The sequence below is a fragment of the Brienomyrus brachyistius genome, unplaced genomic scaffold (genome assembly GCF_023856365.1).
Source record: "Brienomyrus brachyistius isolate T26 unplaced genomic scaffold, BBRACH_0.4 scaffold38, whole genome shotgun sequence".
NCBI lineage: Eukaryota > Metazoa > Chordata > Actinopteri > Osteoglossiformes > Mormyridae > Brienomyrus > Brienomyrus brachyistius.
In genome coordinates this window covers 1,794,297-1,812,714 of record NW_026042313.1, presented here as the reverse complement: position 1 = coordinate 1,812,714, position 18,418 = coordinate 1,794,297, and the positions used below count along the sequence as shown (strand labels likewise).

Sequence of the window (18,418 nt, the reverse complement as noted above, 5' to 3'; positions counted from 1 at the left end):
TCCTATCGTACCTTATCGTATTCTATCTTATATTACTCTTTCCTAACCAGCTTATTCTACCATATCTTAGCCGTTCCTATGCTACCTTATCCTATTCTATCTTACCTTAGCCATTCCTATGCTACCTTCTCCTATTCTATCTTATGTTTATCCATTCCTATCCTACCTTGTCCTATCCTGTAATATCTTAGCCGTTCATATGCTACCACATCCTATTCTATCATACCTTAGCCGTTCCTAACCTACCTTATCCTATCTTATACATTCTTATCCTACCACATCCTATTCTATCTTGCCCTAGTCATTCCAATCCTAACTTATACTATTCTATCTCATGTTACTCTTTCCTAACCAGCTTATTCTATCATATCGTAGCCGTTCCTATGCTACCTTATCCTATTCTATCTTACCTTTAGCCATTGCTATCCTACCTTATTCTATTCTATCATATCTTAGCCGTTCATATGCTACCTCATTCTATTCCATCCAACCTTACCCATTCTAATCCTACCACATGCTATTCTATCTTACAATTGGCATTCCTATCCTACCTTATCCTATTCTATCATATCTTAGCCGTTCCTATCCTACCTTATCCTATCTTACACATTCTTATCCTACCACATCCTATTCTATCTTACCTTAACCATTCCTATCCTACCTTAGCCTATACTATCATATCTTACCCGTTCCTTTCCTACCTTATCCTATTCCATCCTATCTTACCCATTCTTATCCTACCACATCCTATCCTATATTACCTTAACCATTCCTATCCTACCTTATCCTATTCTATCTTACCTTAGCCATTCCTATCCTATCTTGGCCTATTCTATCATACCTTAGCCATTTTTATTCTACCATATCTTATTCTATCTTATATTAGCCGTTTCTATACCACCTTATCCTATCATATCTTTGCCATTTTCATCCTACCACATCCTATTCTATCTTAGCTTACCCGTTGCTATCCTACCTAATGCTATCTTAGCCGTTCCTATCTTATACGATTCTATCATACCTCAGCTGTTCCTATCGTACCTTATCCTATTCTATCTCATATTACTCTTTCCTAACCAGCTTATTCTATCATATCTTAGCCGTTCCTATGCTACCTTATGCGATTCCATCCTATCTTACCCATTCTAATCCTACCACATCCTATTCTATCTTACAATTGGCATTCCTATCCTTCCTTATCCTATTCTATTATATCTCAGCCGTTCCTATCCTATATTTTCCTATCCTACACATTCTTATCCTACAACATCCTATCCTATCTTACATTAACCATTCCTATCCTACCTTAAACTATTCTATTATCCCTTAGCCATTCCTATGCTATCTTGGCCTATTCTATTATACCTTAGCCGTTCCTAACCTACCTTATCCTATCTTATACATTCTTATCCTACCACATCCTATTCTATCTTGCCCTAGTCATTCCAATCCTAACTTATACTATTCTATCTCATGTTACTCTTTCCTAACCAGCTTATTCTATCATATCGTAGCCGTTCCCATGCTACCTTATCCTATTCTATCTTACCTTTAGCCATTGCTATCCTACCTTATTCTATTCTATCATATCTTAGCCGTTCATATGCTACCTTATTCTATTCCATCCTACCTTACCCATTCTAATCCTACCACATGCTATTCTATCTTACAATTGGCATTCCTATCCTACCTTATCCTATTCTATCATATCTTAGCCGTTCCTATCCTACCTTATCCTATCTTACACATTCTTATCCTACCACATCCTATTCTATCTTACCTTAACCATTCCTATCCTACCTTAGCCTATACTATCATATCTTACCCGTTCCTTTCCTACCTTATCCTATTCCATCCTATCTTACCCATTCTTATCCTACCACATCCTATCCTATATTACCTTAACCATTCCTATCCTACCTTATCCTATTCTATCTTACCTTAGCCATTCCTATCCTATCTTGGCCTATTCTATCATACCTTAGCCATTTTTATCCTACCATATCTTATTCTATCTTATATTAGCCGTTTCTATACCACCTTATCCTATCATATCTTTGCCATTTTCATCCTACCACATCCTATTCTATCTTAGCTTACCCGTTGCTATCCTACCTAATGCTATCTTAGCCGTTCCTATCTTATACGATTCTATCATACCTCAGCTGTTCCTATCGTACCTTATCCTATTCTATCTCATATTACTCTTTCCTAACCAGCTTATTCTATCATATCTTAGCCGTTCCTATGCTACCTTATGCTATTCCATCCTATCTTACCCATTCTAATCCTACCACATCCTATTCTATCTTACAATTGGCATTCCTATCCTTCCTTATCCTATTCTATTATATCTCAGCCGTTCCTATCCTATATTTTCCTATCCTACACATTCTTATCCTACAACATCCTATCCTATCTTACATTAACCATTCCTATCCTACCTTAAACTATTCTATTATCCCTTAGCCATTCCTATGCTATCTTGGCCTATTCTATTATACCTTAGCCGTTCCTAACCTACCTTATCCTATCTTATACATTCTTATCCTACCACATCCTATTCTATCTTGCCCTAGTCATTCCAATCCTAACTTATACTATTCTATCTCATGTTACTCTTTCCTAACCAGCTTATTCTATCATATCGTAGCCGTTCCCATGCTACCTTATCCTATTCTATCTTACCTTTAGCCATTGCTATCCTACCTTATTCTATTCTATCATATCTTAGCCGTTCATATGCTACCTTATTCGATTCCATCCTACCTTACCCATTCTAATCCTACCACATGCTATTCTATCTTACAATTGGCATTCCTATCCTACCTTATCCTATTCTATCATATCTTAGCCGTTCCTATCCTACCTTATCCTATCTTACACATTCTTATCCTACCACATCCTATTCTATCTTACCTTAACCATTCCTATCCTACCTTAGCCTATACTATCATATCTTACCCGTTCCTTTCCTACCTTATCCTATTCCATCCTATCTTACCCATTCTTATCCTACCACATCCTATCCTATATTACCTTAACCATTCCTATCCTACCTTATTCTATTCTATCTTACCTTAGCCATTCCTATCCTATCTTGGCCTATTCTATCATACCTTAGCCATTTTTATCCTACCATATCTTATTCTATCTTATATTAGCCGTTTCTATACCACCTTATCCTATCATATCTTTGCCATTTTCATCCTACCACATCCTATTCTATCTTAGCTTACCCGTTGCTATCCTACCTAATGCTATCTTAGCCGTTCCTATCTTATACGATTCTATCATACCTCAGCTGTTCCTATCGTACCTTATCCTATTCTATCTCATATTACTCTTTCCTAACCAGCTTATTCTATCATATCTTAGCCGTTCCTATGCTACCTTATGCTATTCCATCCTATCTTACCCATTCTAATCCTACCACATCCTATTCTATCTTACAATTGGCATTCCTATCCTTCCTTATCCTATTCTATTATATCTCAGCCGTTCCTATCCTATATTTTCCTATCCTACACATTCTTATCCTACAACATCCTATCCTATCTTACCTTAACCATTCCTATCCTACCTTAAACTATTCCATCTTACCTTAGCCATTCCTATCCTATCTTGGCCTATTCTATTATACCTTAGCCATCTTTATCCTACCGTATCTTATTCTATCTTATATTAGCCGTTCCTATACTACCTTATCCTATCATATCTTTGCCATTTTCATCCTACCACATCCTATTCTATCTTAGCTTACCCATTGCTATCCTACCTAATGATATCTTAGTCATCCCTGTCTTATACGTTTCTATCATACCTCAGCTGTTCCTATCGTACCTTATCCTATTCTATCTTATATTACTCTTTCCTAACCAGCTTATTCTATCATATCTTAGCCATTCCTATGCTACCTTATCCTATTCTATCTTACCTTAGCCATTCCTATGCTACCTTCTCCTATTCTATCTTACGTTTATCCATTCCTATCCTACCTTGTCCTATCCTGTAATATCTTAGCCGTTCATATGCTACCACATCCTATTCTATCATACCTTAGCCATTCCTATCCTACCTTATCTTATTCTGTCTTATATTAGACATTCCAAACCAGCTTATTCCCTCATATCTTAGCCGTTCCTATACTACCTTATCCTATTTTATCATATATTAGCCATTCTTATCCTACCACATCCTACTCTATCTTACCTTACCCGTTGCTATCCTACCTAATGCTATCTTAGCCGTTCCTATCTTATCCGATTATATCATACCTTAGCCGTTCCTAACCTACCTTATCCTATCTTATACATTCTTATCCTACGACATCCTATTCTATCTTGCCCTAGTCATTCCAATCCTAACTTATACTATTCTATCTTAAATTACTCTTTACTAACCAGCACATTCTATCATATCTTAGCCGTTTCTATGCTACCTTATCCTATTCTATATTACCTTTAGCCATTGCTATCCTACCTTATTCTATTCTATCATATCTTAGCCGTTCATATGCTACCTTATTCTATTCCATCCTATCTTACCCATTCTAATCCTACCACATGCTATTCTATCTTACAAATGGCATTCCTATCCTACCTTATACTATTCTTTTATATCTTAGCCGTTCCTATCCTATCTTATCCTATCCTACACATTCTTATCCTACCACATCCTATCCTATCTTACCTTAACCATTCCTATCCTACCTTAGCTTATTCTGTCATATCTTACCCGTTCCTTTCCTACCTTATCCTATTCCATCCTATCTTACCCATTCTAATCCTACCACATCCTATTCTATCTTACATTTGGCATTCCTATCCTACCTTATCCTATTCTATAATATCTTAGCCGTTCCTATCCTATCTTATCCTATCCTACACATTCTTATCCTACCACATCCTATCCTATCTTACCTTAACCATTCCTATCCTACCTTATCCTATTCTATGTTACCTTAGCCATTCCTATCCTATCTTGGCCTATTCTATCATATCTTAGCCATTTTTATCCTACCTTATCTTATTCTATCTTATATTAGCCATTCCAATCCTACCTTATCCTATTCTATCTCATATTACTCTTTCCTAACCAGCTTATTCTATCATATCTTAGCCGTTCCTATGCTACCTTATCCTATTCTATCTTACCTTAGCCATTCCTATCCTATGTTGGCCTATTCTATTATACCTTAGCCATTTTTATCCTACCTTATCTTATTCTATCTTATATTAGCCGTTCCTATACTACCTTATCCTATCATATCTTTGCCATTTTCATCCTACCACATCTTATTCTATCATAGCTTACCCATTGCTATCCTACCTAATGATATCTTAGTCATTCCTGTCTTATACGATTCTATCATACCTCAGCTGTTCCTATCGTACCTTATCGTATTCTATCTTATATTACTCTTTCCTAACCAGCTTATTCTACCATATCTTAGCCGTTCCTATGCTACCTTATCCTATTCTATCTTACCTTAGCCATTCCTATGCTACCTTCTCCTATTCTATCTTACGTTTATCCATTCCTATCCTACCTTGTCCTATCCTGTAATATCTTAGCCGTTCATATGCTACCAAATCCTATTCTATCATACCTTAGCCATTCCTATCCTACCTTATCTTATTCTGTCTTATATTAGACATTCCAAACCAGCTTATTCCCTCATATCTTAGCCGTTCCTATACTACCTTATCCTATTTTATCATATATTAGCCATTCTTATCCTACCACATCCTACTCTATCTTACCTTACCCGTTGCTATCCTACCTAATGCTATCTTAGCCGTTCCTATCTTATCCGATTATATCATACCTTAGCCGTTCCTAACCTACCTTATCCTATCTTATACATTCTTATCCTACCACATCCTATTCTATCTTGCCCTAGTCATTCCAATCCTAACTTATACTATTCTATCTTAAATTACTCTTTACTAACCAGCACATTGTATCATATCTTAGCCGTTTCTATGCTACCTTATCCTATTCTATATTACCTTTAGCCATTGCTATCCTACCTTATTCTATTCTATCATATCTTAGCCGTTCATATGCTACCTTATTCTATTCCATCCTATCTTACCCATTCTAATCCTACCACATGCTATTCTATCTTACAAATGGCATTCCTATCCTACCTTATACTATTCTTTTATATCTTAGCCGTTCCTATCCTATCTTATCCTATCCTACACATTCTTATCCTACCACATCCTATCCTATCTTACCTTAACCATTCCTATCCTACCTTAGCTTATTCTGTCATATCTTACCCGTTCCTTTCCTACCTTATCCTATTCCATCCTATCTTACCCATTCTAATCCTACCACATCCTATTCTATCTTACATTTGGCATTCCTATCCTACCTTATCCTATTCTATAATATCTTAGCCGTTCCTATCCTATCTTATCCTATCCTACACATTCTTATCCTACCACATCCTATCCTATCTTACCTTAACCATTCCTATCCTACCTTATCCTATTCTATGTTACCTTAGCCATTCCTATCCTATCTTGGCCTATTCTATCATATCTTAGCCATTTTTATCCTACCTTATCTTATTCTATCTTATATTAGCCATTCCAATCCTACCTTATCCTATTCTATCTCATATTACTCTTTCCTAACCAGCTTATTCTATCATATCTTAGCCGTTCCTATGCTACCTTATCCTATTCTATCTTACCTTAGCCATTCCTATCCTATGTTGGCCTATTCTATTATACCTTAGCCATTTTTATCCTACCTTATCTTATTCTATCTTATATTAGCCGTTCCTATACTACCTTATCCTATCATATCTTTGCCATTTTCATCCTACCACATCTTATTCTATCATAGCTTACCCATTGCTATCCTACCTAATGATATCTTAGTCATGCCTGTCATATACGATTCTATCATACCTCAGCTGTTCCTATCGTACCTTATCGTATTCTATCTTATATTACTCTTTCCTAACCAGCTTATTCTACCATATCTTAGCCGTTCCTATGCTACCTTATCCTATTCTATCTTACCTTAGCCATTCCTATGCTACCTTCTCCTATTCTATCTTATGTTTATCCATTCCTATCCTACCTTGTCCTATCCTGTAATATCTTAGCCGTTCATATGCTACCACATCCTATTCTATCATACCTTAGCCGTTCCTAACCTACCTTATCCTATCTTATACATTCTTATCCTACCACATCCTATTCTATCTTGCCCTAGTCATTCCAATCCTAACTTATACTATTCTATCTCATATTACTCTTTCCTAACCAGCTTATTCTATCATATCTTAGCCGTTCCTATGCTACCTTATCGTATTCTATCTTACCTTAGCCATTCCTATCCTATCTTGGCCTATTCTATTATACCTTAGCCATTTTTATCCTACCTTATCTTATTCTATCTTATATTAGCCGTTCCTATACTACCTTATCCTATCATATCTTTGCCATTTTCATCCTACCACATCTTATTCTATCTTAGCTTACCCATTGCTATCCTACCTAATGATATCTTAGTCATGCCTGTCTTATACGATTCTATCATACCTCAGCTGTTCCTATCGTACCTTATCGTATTCTATCTTATATTACTCTTTCCTAACCAGCTTATTCTACCATATCTTAGCCGTTCCTATGCTACCTTATCCTATTCTATCTTACCTTAGCCATTCCTATGCTACCTTCTCCTATTCTATCTTACGTTTATCCATTCCTATCCTACCTTGTCCTATCCTGTAATATCTTAGCCGTTCATATGCTACCACATCCTATTCTATCATACCTTAGCCGTTCCTAACCTACCTTATCCTATCTTATACATTCTTATCCTACCACATCCTATTCTATCTTGCCCTAGTCATTCCAATCCTAACTTATACTATTCTATCTCATATTACTCTTTCCTAACCAGCTTATTCTATCATATCTTAGCCGTTCCTATGCTACCTTATCCTATTCTATCTTACTTTAGCCATTCCTATCCTATCTTGGCCTATTCTATTATACCTTAGCCATTTTTATCCTACCTTATCTTATTCTACCTTATATTAGCCGTTCCTATACTACCTTATCCTATCATATCTTTGCCATTTTCATCCTACCACATCTTATTCTATCTTAGCTTACCCATTGCTATCCTACCTAATGATATCTTAGTCATGCCTGTCTTATACGATTCTATCATACCTCAGCTGTTCCTATCGTACCTTATCGTATTCTATCTTATATTACTCTTTCCTAACCAGCTTATTCTATCATATCTTAGCCGTTCCTATGCTACCTTATCCTATTCTATCTTACCTTAGCCATTCCTATGCTACCTTCTCCTATTCTATCTTACGTTTATCCATTCCTATCCTACCTTGTCCTATCCTGTAATATCTTAGCCGTTCATATGCTACCACATCCTATTCTATCATACCTTAGCCATTCCTATCCTACCTTATCTTATTCTGTCTTATATTAGACATTCCAAACCAGCTTATTCCCTCATATCTTAGCCGTTCCTATACTACCTTATCCTATTTTATCATATATTAGCCATTCTTATCCTACCACATCCTACTCTATCTTACCTTACCCGTTGCTATCCTACCTAATGCTATCTTAGCCGTTCCTATCTTATCCGATTATATCATACCTTAGCCGTTCCTAACCTACCTTATCCTATCTTATACATTCTTATCCTACCACATCCTATTCTATCTTGCCCTAGTCATTCCAATCCTAACTTATACTATTCTATCTTAAATTACTCTTTACTAACCAGCACATTCTATCATATCTTAGCCGTTTCTATGCTACCTTATCCTATTCTATATTACCTTTAGCCATTGCTATCCTACCTTATTCTATTCTATCATATCTTAGCCGTTCATATGCTACCTTATTCTATTCCATCCTATCTTACCCATTCTAATCCTACCACATGCTATTCTATCTTACAAATGGCATTCCTATCCTACCTTATACTATTCTTTTATATCTTAGCCGTTCCTATCCTATCTTATCCTATCCTACACATTCTTATCCGACCACATCCTATCCTATCTTACCTTAACCATTCCTATCCTACCTTAGCTTATTCTGTCATATCTTACCCGTTCCTTTCCTACCTTATCCTATTCCATCCTATCTTACCCATTCTAATCCTACCACATCCTATTCTATCTTACATTTGGCATTCCTATCCTACCTTATCCTATTCTATAATATCTTAGCCGTTCCTATCCTATCTTATCCTATCCTACACATTCTTATCCTACCACATCCTATCCTATCTTACCTTAACCATTCCTATCCTACCTTATCCTATTCTATGTTACCTTAGCCATTCCTATCCTATCTTGGCCTATTCTATCATATCTTAGCCATTTTTATCCTACCTTATCTTATTCTATCTTATATTAGCCATTCCAATCCTACCTTATCCTATTCTATCTCATATTACTCTTTCCTAACCAGCTTATTCTATCATATCTTAGCCGTTCCTATGCTACCTTATCCTATTCTATCTTACCTTAGCCATTCCTATCCTATCTTGGCCTATTCTATTATACCTTAGGCATTTTTATCCTACCTTATCTTATTCTATCTTATATTAGCCGTTCCTATACTACCTTATCCTATCATATCTTTGCCATTTTCATCCTACCACATCTTATTCTATCATAACTTACCCATTGCTATCCTACCTAATGATATCTTAGTCATGCCTGTCTTATACGATTCTATCATACCTCAGCTGTTCCTATCGTACCTTATCGTATTCTATCTTATATTACTCTTTCCTAACCAGCTTATTCTACCATATCTTAGCCGTTCCTATGCTACCTTATCCTATTCTATCTTACCTTAGCCATTCCTATGCTACCTTCTCCTATTCTATCTTATGTTTATCCATTCCTATCCTACCTTGTCCTATCCTGTAATATCTTAGCCGTTCCTATCCTATCTTATCCTATCCTACACATTCTTATCCTACCACATCCTATCCTATCTTACCTTAACCATTCCTATCCTACCTTATCCTATTCTATGTTACCTTAGCCATTCCTATCCTATCTTGGCCTATTCTATCATATCTTAGCCATTTTTATCCTACCTTATCTTATTCTATCTTATATTAGCCATTCCAATCCTACCTTATCCTATTCTATCTCATATTACTCTTTCCTAACCAGCTTATTCTATCATATCTTAGCCGTTCCTATGCTACCTTATCCTATTCTATCTTACCTTAGCCATTCCTATCCTATCTTGGCCTATTCTATTATACCTTAGCCATTTTTATCCTACCTTATCTTATTCTATCTTATATTAGCCGTTCCTATACTACCTTATCCTATCATATCTTTGCCATTTTCATCCTACCACATCTTATTCTATCATAGCTTACCCATTGCTATCCTACCTAATGATATCTTAGTCATGCCTGTCTTATACGATTCTATCATACCTCAGCTGTTCCTATCGTACCTTATCGTATTCTATCTTATATTACTCTTTCCTAACCAGCTTATTCTACCATATCTTAGCCGTTCCTATGCTACCTTATCCTATTCTATCTTACCTTAGCCATTCCTATGCTACCTTCTCCTATTCTATCTTATGTTTATCCATTCCTATCCTACCTTGTCCTATCCTGTAATATCTTAGCCGTTCATATGCTACCACATCCTATTCTATCATACCTTAGCCGTTCCTAACCTACCTTATCCTATCTTATACATTCTTATCCTACCACATCCTATTCTATCTTGCCCTAGTCATTCCAATCCTAACTTATACTATTCTATCTCATATTACTCTTTCCTAACCAGCTTATTCTATCATATCTTAGCCGTTCCTATGCTACCTTATCGTATTCTATCTTACCTTAGCCATTCCTATCCTATCTTGGCCTATTCTATTATACCTTAGCCATTTTTATCCTACCTTATCTTATTCTATCTTATATTAGCCGTTCCTATACTACCTTATCCTATCATATCTTTGCCATTTTCATACTACCACATCTTATTCTATCTTAGCTTACCCATTGCTATCCTACCTAATGATATCTTAGTCATGCCTGTCTTATACGATTCTATCATACCTCAGCTGTTCCTATCGTACCTTATCGTATTCTATCTTATATTACTCTTTCCTAACCAGCTTATTCTACCATATCTTAGCCGTTCCTATGCTACCTTATCCTATTCTATCTTACCTTAGCCATTCCTATGCTACCTTCTCCTATTCTATCTTACGTTTATCCATTCCTATCCTACCTTGTCCTATCCTGTAATATCTTAGCCGTTCATATGCTACCACATCCTATTCTATCATACCTTAGCCATTCCTATCCTACCTTATCTTATTCTGTCTTATATTAGACATTCCAAACCAGCTTATTCCCTCATATCTTAGCCGTTCCTATACTACCTTATCCTATTTTATCATATATTAGCCATTCTTATCCTACCACATCCTACTCTATCTTACCTTACCCGTTGCTATCCTACCTAATGCTATCTTAGCCGTTCCTATCTTATCCGATTATATCATACCTTAGCCGTTCCTAACCTACCTTATCCTATCTTATACATTCTTATCCTAACACATCCTATTCTATCTTGCCCTAGTCATTCCAATCCTAACTTATACTATTCTATCTTAAATTACTCTTTACTAACCAGCACATTCTATCATATCTTAGCCGTTTCTATGCTACCTTATCCTATTCTATATTACCTTTAGCCATTGCTATCCTACCTTATTCTATTCTATCATATCTTAGCCGTTCAGATGCTACCTTATTCTATTCCATCCTATCTTACCCATTCTAATCCTACCACATGCAATTCTATCTTACAAATGGCATTCCTATCCTACCTTATACTATTCTTTTATATCTTAGCCGTTCCTATCCTATCTTATCCTATCCTACACATTCTTATCCTACCACATCCTATCCTATCTTACCTTAACCATTCCTATCCTACCTTAGCTTATTCTGTCATATCTTACCCGTTCCTTTCCTACCTTATCCTATTCCATCCTATCTTACCCATTCTAATCCTACCACATCCTATTCTATCTTACATTTGGCATTCCTATCCTACCTTATCCTATTCTATAATATCTTAGCCGTTCCTATCCTATCTTATCCTATCCTACACATTCTTATCCTACCACATCCTATCCTATCTTTCCTTAACCATTCCTATCCTACCTTATCCTATTCTATGTTACCTTAGCCATTCCTATCCTATCTTGGCCTATTCTATCATATCTTAGCCATTTTTATCCTACCTTATCTTATTCTATCTTATATTAGCCATTCCAATCCTACCTTATCCTATTCTATCTCATATTACTCTTTCCTAACCAGCTTATTCTATCATATCTTAGCCGTTCCTATGCTACCTTATCCTATTCTATCTTACCTTAGCCATTCCTATCCTATCTTGGCCTATTCTATTATACCTTAGCCATTTTTATCCTACCTTATCTTATTCTATCTTATATTAGCCGTTCCTATACTACCTTATCCTATCATATCTTTGCCATTTTCATCCTACCACATCTTATTCTATCTTAGCTTACCCATTGCTATCCTACCTAATGATATCTTAGTCATGCCTGTCTTATACGATTCTATCATACCTCAGCTGTTCCTATCGTACCTTATCGTATTCTATCTTATATTACTCTTTCCTAACCAGCTTATTCTACCATATCTTAGCCGTTCCTATGCTACCTTATCCTATTCTATCTTACCTTAGCCATTCCTATGCTACCTTCTCCTATTCTATCTTACGTTTATCCATTCCTATCCTACCTTGTCCTATCCTGTAATATCTTAGCCGTTCATATGCTACCACATCCTATTCTATCATACCTTAGCCGTTCCTAACCTACCTTATCTTATTCTGTCTTATATTAGACATTCCAAACCAGCTTATTCCCTCATATCTTAGCCGTTCCTATACTACCTTATCCTATTTTATCATATATTAGCCATTCTTATCCTACCACATCCTACTCTATCTTACCTTACCCGTTACTATCCTACCTAATGCTATCTTAGCCGTTCCTATCTTATCCGATTATATCATACCTTAGCCGTTCCTAACCTACCTTATCCTATCTTATACATTCTTATCCTACCACATCCTATTCTATCTTGCCCTAGTCATTCCAATCCTAACTTATCCTATTCTATCTCATATTACTCTTTCCTAACCAGCTTATTTTATCATATCTTAGCCGTTCCTATGCTACCTTATGCTATTCCATCCTATCTTACCCATTCTAATCCTACCACATCCTATTCTATCTTACAATTGGCATTCCTATCCTTCCTTATCCTATTCTATTATATCTCAGCCGTTCCTATCCTATATTTTCCTATCCTACACATTCTTATCCTACAACATCCTATCCTATCTTACCTTAACCATTCCTATCCTACTTTAAACTATTCTATCTTACCTTAGCCATTCCCATCCTATCTTGGCCTATTCTATTATACCTTAGCCATCTTTATCCTACCTTATCTTATTCTATCTTATATTAGCCGTTCCTATACTACCTTATCCTATCATATCTTTGCCATTTTCATCCTACCTTATCCTATTCTATCTTACCTTTAGCCATTGCTATCCTACCTTATTCTATTCTATCATATCTTAGCCGTTCATATGCTACCTTATTCTATTCCATCCTACCTTACCCATTCTAATCCTACCACATGCTATTCTATCTTACAATTGGCATTCCTATCCTACCTTATCCTATTCTATCTTACCTTAGCCATTCCTATCCTATCTTGGCCTATTCTATCATACCTTAGCCATTTTTATCCTACCTTATCTTATTCTATCTTATATTAGCCGTTCCTATACCACCTTATCCTATCATATCTTTGCCATTTTCATCCTACCACATCCTATTCTATCTTAGCTTACCCGTTGCTATCCTACCTAATGCTATCTTAGCCGTTCCTATCTTATACGATTCTATCATACCTCAGCTGTTCCTATCGTACCATATCCTATTCTATCTAATATTACTCTTTCCTAACCAGCTCATTCTATCATATCTTAGCCGTTCCTATGCTACCTTATCCTATTCTATCTTACCTTAGCCATTCCTATGCTACCTTCTCCTATTCTATCTTACCTTTATCCATTCCTATCCTACCTTATCCTATCCTATAATGTCATAGCCGTTCATATGCTACCACATCCTATTCTATCATACCTTAGCCATTCCTATCCTACCTTATCTTATTCTGTCTCATATTAGCTGTTCCAAACCAGCTTATTCCCTCATATCTTAGCCGTTCCTATACTACCTTATCGTATTTTATCATATCTTAGCCATTCTTATCCTACCACATCCTGCTCTATCTTACCTTACCCGTTGCTATCCAACCAAATGCTATCTTAGCCGTTCCTATCTTATCCGATTATATCATACCTTAGCCGTTCGTAACCTACCTTATCTTATCTTACGCATTCTTATCCTACCACATCCTATTCTATCTTGCCCTAGTCATTCCAATCCTACCTTATACTATTCTATCTCATATTACTCTTTCCTAACCAGCTTATTCTATCATGTCTTAGCCGTTCCTATGCTACCTTATGCTATTCCATCCTATCTTACCCATTCTAATCCTACCACATCCTATTCTATCTTACAATTGGCATTCCTATCCTTCCTTATCCTATTCTATTATATCTCAGCCGTTCCTATCCTATCTTTTCCTATCCTACACATTCTTATCCTACAACATCCTATCCTATCTTACATTAACCATTCCTATCCTACCTTAAACTATTCTATTATCCCTTAGCCATTCCTATGCTATCTTGGCCTATTCTATTATACCTTAGCCGTTCCTAACCTACCTTATCCTATCTTATACATTCTTATCCTACCACATCCTATTCTATCTTGCCCTAGTCATTCCAATCCTAACTTATACTATTCTATCTCATATTAGCTGTTCCAAACCAGCTTGTTCCCTCATATCTTAGCCGTTCCTATACTACCTTATCCTATTTTATCATATCTTAGCCATTCTTATCCTACCACATCCTGCTCTATCTTACGTTTATCCATTCCTATCCTACCTTGTCCTATCCTGTAACATCTTAGCCGTTCATATGCTACCACATCCTATTCTATCATACCTTAGCCATTCCTATCCTACCTTATCTTATTCTGTCTTATATTAGACATTCCAAACCAGCTTATTCCCTCATATCTTAGCCGTTCCTATACTACCTTATCCTATTTTATCATATATTAGCCATTCTTATCCTACCACATCCTACTCTATCTTACCTTACCCGTTGCTATCCTACCTAATGCTATCTTAGCCGTTCCTATCTTATCCGATTATATCATACCTTAGCCATTCCTAACCTACCTTATCCTATCTTACACATTCTTATCCTACCACATCCTATTCTATCTTGACCTAGTCATTCCAATCCTACGTTATACTATTATACCTAATCTCACATTACTCTTTCCTAACCAGCTTATTCTATCATTTCTTAGCCGTTCCTATGCTACCACATCCTATTCTATCTTACCTTTACCATTCCTATCCTACCTTAGCCTATACTATCATATCTTACCCGTTCCTTTCCTACCTTATCCTATTCCATCCTATCTTACCCATTCTTATCCTACCACATCCTATCCTATCTTACCTTAACCTTTCCTATCCTACCTTATCCTATTCTATCTTACCTTAGCCATTCCTATTCTATCTTGGCCTATTCTATCATACCTTAGCCATTTTTATCCTACCTTATCTTATTCTATCTTATATTAGCCGTTCCTATACTACCTCATCCTATCATATCTTTGCCATTTTCATCCTACCACATCTTATTCTATCTTAGCTTACCCATTGCTATCCTACCTAATGATATCTTAGTCATGCCTGTCTTATACGATTCTATACTGAACAAAAATATAAACGCAACACTCTTGTTTCTGCTCCCATTTTTCATGAGATGGACTTAAAGACCTACAATTCATTCCAGATACACAATATTACCATTTCTCTCAAACATTTCTCACAAATCAGTCTAAATGTGTGATAGTGAGCACTTCTGCTTTGCTGAGATAATCCATCCCACCTCACAGGTGTGCCACATCAAGATGCTGATCTGACATCATGGGTAGTGCACAGGTGTACCTTATACTGCCCACAATAAAAGGCCACCCTGGAATGTGCAGTTTTTTGCTTTATTGGGGGTCTGGGGACTCAGAACCGGTCAGTATCTGGTGTGACCACCATTTGCCTCATGCAATGCAACACATCTTCTTCGCATAGAGTTTATCAGATTGTCAATTGTGGCCTGTGGAATGTTGGTCCACTCCTCTTCAATGGCTGTGCGAAGTTGTTGGATATTAGTGGGAACTGGTACACGCTGTCGTATACGCCGGTCAAGCACATCCCAAACATGCTCAACGGGTGACATGTCCGGTGAGTATGCTGGCCATGCAAGAACTGGGACATTTTCAGCTTCCAAGAACTGTGCACAGATCCTTGCAACATGGGGCCGTGCATTATCTGTCTGAGTGGCTGGTCTCAGACGATCTTGGAGGTGAACCTGCTGGATGTGGAGGTCCTGGGCTGGTGTGGTTACACGTGGTCTGCGGTTGTGAGGTCGGTTGGATGTACTGCCATATTCTCTGAAACGCCTTTGGAGACGGCTTATGGTTGAGAAATGAACATTCAATGCACGAGCAACAGATCTGGTTGACATTCCTGCTGTCCGCATGCCAATTGCACGCTCCCTCAATGCTTGTGGCATCTGTGGCATTTTGCTGTGAGACAAAACTGCACATTCCAGGGTGGCCTTTTATTGTGGGCAGTATAAGGTACACCTGTGCACTACCCATGATGTCAGATCAGCATCTTGATGTGGCACACCTGTGAGGTGGGATGGATTATCTCAGCAAAGCAGAAGTGCTCACTATCACACATTTAGACTGATTTGTGAGAAATGTTTGAGAGAAATGGTAATATTGTGTATCTGGAATGAATTGTAGATCTTTAAGTCCATCTCATGAAAAATGGGAGCAAAAACAAAAGTGTTGCGTTTATATTTTTGTTCAGTGTATCATACCTCAGCTGTTCCTATCGTACCTTATCATATTCTATCTCATATTACTCTTTCTTAACCAGCTTATTCTATCATATCTTAGCCGTTCCTATGCTACCTTCTCCTATTCTATCTTACCTTAGCCATTCCTATGCTACATTCTCCTATCCTATAATATCTTAGCCGTTCATATGCTACCACATCCTATTCTATCATACCTTAGCCATTCCTATCCAACCTTATCTTATTCTGTCTTATATTATACATTCCAAACCAGCTTATTCCCTCATATCTTAGCCGTTCCTATACTACCTTATCCTATTTTATCATATATTAGCCATTCTTATCCTACCACATCCTGCTCTATCTTACCTTACCCGTTGCTATCCTACCAAATGCTATCTTAGCCTTTCCTATCTTATCCGACTATATCATACCTCAGCCGTTCCTAACCTACCTTATCCTATCTTACACATTCTTATCCTACCACATCCTATTCTATCTTGCCCTAGTCATTCCAATCCTACCTTATACTATTCTATCTTAAATTACTCTTTCCTAACCAGCATATTCTATCATATCTTAGCCGTTCCTAAGCTACCTTATTTTATTCCATCCTATCTTACCCATTCTAATCCTACTACATCCTATTCTATCTTACAATTCGCATTCCTATCCTACCTTATCCTATTCTATTATATCTCAGCCGTTCCTATCCTATCTTTTCCTATCCTACACATTCTTATCCTACAACATCCTATCCTATCTTACCTTAACCATTCCTATCCTACCTTAAACTATTCTATCTTACCTTAGCCATTCCTATCCTATCTTGGCCTATTCTATTATACCTTAGCCATTTTTATCCTACCTTATCTTATTCTATCTTATATTAGCCGTTCCTATACTACCTTATCCTATCATATCTTTGCCGTTTTCATCCTACCACATCTTATTCTATCTTAGCTTACCTATTGCTATCCTACCTAATGATATCTTAGTCATGCCTGTCTTATACGATTCTATCATACCTCAGCTGTTCCTATCGTACCTTATCGTATTCTATCTCATATTACTCTTTCCTAACCAGCTTATTCTATCATATCTTAGCCGTTCCTATGCTACCTTATCCTATTCTATCTTACCTTAGCCATTCCTATGCTACCTTCTCCTATCCTATAATATCTTAGCCGTTCATATGCTACCACATCCTATTCTATTATACCTTAGCCATTCCTATCCTACCTTATCTTATTCTGTCTTATATTAGACATT

At 36.7% G+C, this 18,418-nt stretch overlaps 2 long non-coding RNA genes across 2 annotated transcripts; both read right to left on the bottom strand.

Annotated features, from left to right (window-relative positions):
* Positions 1–875: 875 nt before the first annotated feature.
* On the bottom strand, positions 876–17,986 carry LOC125722462 (uncharacterized). Its single transcript, XR_007386394.1, has 3 exons — positions 17,915–17,986; positions 13,290–13,459; positions 876–1,115 (listed from the first exon to the last, which is right to left on the bottom strand). It is a non-coding gene; the product is annotated as an uncharacterized LOC125722462 (long non-coding RNA).
* LOC125722463 (uncharacterized) lies at positions 1,536–2,966 on the bottom strand. Its single transcript, XR_007386395.1, has 3 exons — positions 2,940–2,966; positions 1,691–1,840; positions 1,536–1,570 (listed from the first exon to the last, which is right to left on the bottom strand). It is a non-coding gene; the product is annotated as an uncharacterized LOC125722463 (long non-coding RNA).
* Positions 17,987–18,418: the final 432 nt, after the last annotated feature.